This window comes from Octodon degus, unplaced genomic scaffold (assembly GCF_000260255.1).
Source record: "Octodon degus isolate 3935 unplaced genomic scaffold, OctDeg1.0 scaffold00163, whole genome shotgun sequence".
Classification (NCBI taxonomy): domain Eukaryota; kingdom Metazoa; phylum Chordata; class Mammalia; order Rodentia; family Octodontidae; genus Octodon; species Octodon degus.
In genome coordinates this window covers 2,575,587-2,580,510 of record NW_004524739.1, presented here as the reverse complement: position 1 = coordinate 2,580,510, position 4,924 = coordinate 2,575,587, and the positions used below count along the sequence as shown (strand labels likewise).

Genomic DNA, 4,924 nt, shown 5'->3' with positions numbered 1-4,924 from the left:
GCTTTCAGTTCCTCCAGGAAAATTCCCAGCAGGGGGATAGCAGGCTTGAATGGGATTTCCAGTCCTAATTTTTTAAGGAGTCTCCACACTGATTTCCATAATGGTTGCACCAGTCTACACTCCCACCAACAGTGGAAAAGAGTTCCCTTTTCCCCACAGCCTCTCCAACATTTGTTGGTTGATTTATTTATGATAGCCATTCTTTCTGGGGTGTGGGCCAATATTTTAATAATAGCTTTTTTAAAAAAATGTATTTGGTACAGGGTCTCACTACACAGCTCAGACTCATAGTTATCCTCCTGCTTTCAGCCTCCCCAGCTCTGGGGTTACAAGTGCGTGCCACCATACAGGGACTCAGTCGAAGGTGCCCCAGGGCCAGGGCCGGCGCAGCATGCGGCACTGGGGAATTAAACCCTTGTCCGAAGCAGGCAATAATAGCTATTTCTAATGGTAGGAAGTAATATCACATTTAGTTCTGATTTGCATATGCCTAATAATTTGTGATGTGAACTGGGCATGGTGGAGCATACCCATAATCCCAGCACTCAGGAGGCTGAGGCAAGAGGATCATTTGGAGTTCAAGACCAGTCTGGGATACAAAGTGAGGTCAATGCTAACCTGAACTGCACAGCAAGATACTGTCTCAAAAAGACGAGAGAGAGAGAGAGAGAGAGAGAGAGAGAGAGAGAGAGAGAGAGAGAGAGAAAGAGAGAGATTCTTTCCATGTACTTATTGACTATATATCATTTTTTACACAAATGTCTCTACAAGCTTGTTTCTTTCTCTTTCATGTTAGGCAAGTGCTCTACCACTGAGCTACATCTACAGCTCTTTTGTCCATTCTTTTATTTGCTCTACATCGAAATGCACTTTTTTTTTTTTTTTTTTTTTTTTTTTGAGACAAGTTCTTGGTGTAGAGTTCAGGCTGGCCTTGAACTCACTATGAAGCCCAGGATGGACTGACTGGAGCTTGTACCAAGCCTGCTTCACCCTCCCAAGTGCTAGGATTACAAGCACGTACTGCCACACTCAGCTGGCCTGCACTACGGAGTGAGACCCTGTTTCAAAAAAAAGATAAAAAAATCAATCTTTTGTAAGTAGCATAAGTTATAGAAAAAGCTTGCTGATGCTTAGTGTGGATGGTGTCATTCCCGTTTCTTCAAGTGCCTTGTCTGCTTTGTCACCCGCATGATTTCCCTTTAGGTATGGCAGTCTTTCAGTTCCCGACTGCAGTGTATCATCTATCCGCGCTCTCTCTCTCTCTCTCTCTCTCTCTCTCTCTCTCTCTCTCTCTCTCTCATATTTGGTACAGGTCTACAGAGTCTCCTTACGTAGATTGGATTCCTAGTGATCCTCCTGTTTTTAGCCTCTCAAACGCCGAGATTATAGGCACACGGCACCACGCCCAGTCTCAATCACCATCTCAGTGTGCCCCGGGGGTGGGGCTGGCATGGCATGCCAGGGATTGAACCCTGAACCCTGAACCCCACCCACTGTGCTCTGCCTAAGCAGGCGCTTAATCTGCTGAGCTATCTGGCCAGCCCTGTATCTAGTCTCTCTTAAACTGCCTTTTCTTTCTCCTTTCATCTCCTTGTATTGTATTTTTAAAATTTATTTATTTAATTTGGTACATGGTCGCACTATACAGCTCAGACTCATAGTGATCCTCCTGCGGCACCTGGGATCAAACTTAGGTCCTTGCACTTGTCAGGCAGGTGCTTATACCACTGAGCTATCTTTCCAGCCTCCCTTCCCTGTTAGGTTGAAAGAATTTTACTACTAAATACTGTATACTCTTTCTTTTTCATCTTTATTTGGTACAGGGTCTCACTACGCAGCTCGGACTCATAGTGATCCTCCTGTCTCAGCCTTCCCAGCCCCGAGATAACAGGCATACACTACCACACTCAGTTTCAATACTATGTATTCTTAAACATAATTTTATTCATGAGAATACATTCCTTGTGAATTCTGAGGATTTTACCTTTTTTTCCTTTTTTGTGTGTTTTTGTTTGTTCATTTTATGGGTTGTTTTTTAAAGTATTAGGTATCAAACCCAAGGACACCCTACTACTGAGCTATATCCCTAGTCCTTTGATTTTTAAAACATGTTTTATTTATTTATTTATTTATGTATTTATTTGGTACAGGGTTTCACTACACAGCTCAGACTCATTGTGATCCTCCTGTCTCAGCCTCCCCAGAGCTGGGATTATAGGTGTGCATCACCACGCCCAGTTTTGGTGGCTGGCACAGGGCCGTGTGTGCCACTGAGGTTCAAATGTGGGTCCTTGCCCTTGCCAGGCAGGTGATTAGACTGCCAAGCTATCCCCCAGCCCAGTCCTTTATTTATTTTGTTTAGTACAGGTTCTGCAGGGTCTCACTATGTAGGATTTGTAGTGATTCTCCTGTTTTCAGCCTTCCCAGCACTGGGATTACAGGTGTGTGTCACCACACCCAGACTCAGTCGATGACTCAGCGCGGGGGGGGCAAGGCAGAGCCAGCACAGCTTGTGGTGCCAGGGATCGAACCCCGGCCCCTGCACTTGCCTAAGCAGGTGCTATCTCACCGGCCCTAGTCCTTTGTTTTTAATGTTGAGACATTCTTGCTACATTACATCCTCATGCCTCAGCCTTGTGAGTAGCTGGGATTACAGGCATGTACCATCCCACTGGCTTGAAGATGTTAGATTTTGATGGTTATTGCAGGTTTCATTACATAGTTAGGCTAGCCTTGAACTTGCAGGGATCCTTCTGCCTCAGCCTCCCAGTTGCTGGGCTCACAGGTGTACACCACCATGCCTGGCTTGATAGCCACTGGACAGTCAGGAGCAGATCACTATTTAACTGGGCTGGAACTGTTCCCCACTTTTTTTTTGGGGGGGGGTCTTTGAAAGACAAAAAGCAGGACCCCAGTGGACTAAGTGCCTGCTTACGCAAATGCAGGGACCTGGGTTCAATCCCTGACATCACATGCCCTGTGAGCCCACCCTTGTGCTTGCTGACTGAGCTGGCCACTGACACCAGGAGTGGTGGCACACTCCTGTAATCCCAGTGCTAGGGAGGGAGTCTGAAAACAGGAGGATCACTACACGTCCCAGCTGTGTAGTGAGAACCTGTACCAAATACATTACCATAAATAAAAATAAAAGACAAAATCTTTAGGGTTGGTGGTTCAGCTGGTCAGTGATAGAGCACTTTCCTGGAATGCTCAGGGTCACAGGTTCAATCCCCCCATATCACCAAAATAAAGAGGCGTTCAGAAATGTTATTTATTCATTTATTGATAGACAAGGTCTTTCTGTGTACTCCAGCAACTCACAGCATCAGTGCTGGAATTACAGGTGTGCACCACCACACTTCTCTCGTTTAGAAATGTTATCTTAGGGTTGGAGGGATGGCTCAGTGGTCTAAAGCACCTACTTGGAACAAGCTTGGCAAAGCACAGGGACTGCAGTTCGATCCCCCAGCACCACATGCCAGCCAGCCCCGCCCCCTGGTGGGCTGAGCTGGCCACACACACACACACACACACACACACACACACACTAAATAAATGTTAAAAAAAAAAAAAATTTAAAAAAAAAAAGAAAGAAATGTTATCTTACTTGGTACCAGAAACCCAATTCAACACCTCCTCTTTGCCAGGTTGGCACTGTACAAATGAGCTACATCTGTGGTCAGAAATTGCGTCTTTTTATTTATTTTTCTTAGCGGAACCAGAATTGAACTCAGGCCCTTGTGCTTGCTAGATAAGGGCTTCCCGATCAACGTGAGAAAGATACAATAGTGATAGAGTTGCCCAGCCTGTTTCGTGGTATCAAAATTCTGTTGTAATAAAAACCCTAAAACAAGCCTTCCAATACTGAAGTCCTTTATAAAAATACCACCCCAGTTCTCTCAGAAACACAACTTCTTTGTACAGCTCAGCCTTAACTCAATCGCTTCATAAGTAGAGTAAGATACATATATGCTTATGCAACTAAAAGCTTTTCAATGCCTTACTTCATCAAACTACACATTACCCAGGCGTATAAACTACTCAAACGCAACTTAGATCTTCCTTACAAATACTAAGGGCGCCAGGACCAACGATCACTAGCTGCCCAAGTACCAAAAAATTATGCTTCCGAAATCTCTTGATGTCGATTCCGCACGCAGAACAAACAAGTTGTCCTACGTGTGCCACTCACGACAGAAGCCCTTTTTAGTAACTCTATTAGAAAACCAAAGTAGCGGTGTGGTTTAATCCATTTTACGGTAAAGGTGAAAACAAAACCTGAGCAAATTCCGATTGATGCCAAAATCTTCTGGGCCAGAAAGAAACTCTGTAAAAACTAATCTATTATTGCCCTTTTGATTTGAATTTAAAAGTAAAGACAATACGTTAACAATATGCAAATAAGAGCAATGCTTGCTGGGAAAGTGCAGCCGGGCGCCGGCTGGAAGCGGAAGGCGCAGCTGTGGGACGACTGGAAGCTGCTGCCGGTTGCGGTGCGCGGCATTCGCCCCTGCCTTGAACTGAGAAGACAGCTTTTGGCGGCTGTAAGCACCTAACTGGGGAAGACATTAATCTCAAACTATCAAAACTGCAAATACATAAACTTGTGTCACTGGTAGTCATCCACTCTGGGTCTGCCCGGTAGGCAGCTTGAATTTGTGGTAATCCTCCTCCCGCTTTCAGCCTCCCCAGGGCTGGGATTACAGGCATGTGCCACCACATGTGGACTCACTGCGTAGCCTCGAACTCACAGGGATCCTCCTACCTCAGCCTCCTCCGTGCTGTCGTTACTGGTCTGGGCCACCACGAAGTTTATTTTTGAAACAGGGTCTCACTAATCAGTTCAGGCTGGCCTTCAACTCATTATGTAGCCTAGGCTATCTTCCACAGCTATCCTCCTGAGTGCTGCTGGGATTGTAGGTTT

At 45.4% G+C, this 4,924-nt stretch overlaps 1 non-coding gene across 1 annotated transcript; it reads right to left on the bottom strand.

Moving 5' to 3' along the window:
• Positions 1-4,074: 4,074 nt before the first annotated feature.
• LOC111813103 lies at positions 4,075-4,208 on the bottom strand. Its single transcript, XR_002818439.1, has one exon. It is a non-coding gene; the product is annotated as a U11 spliceosomal RNA (small nuclear RNA).
• Positions 4,209-4,924: the final 716 nt, after the last annotated feature.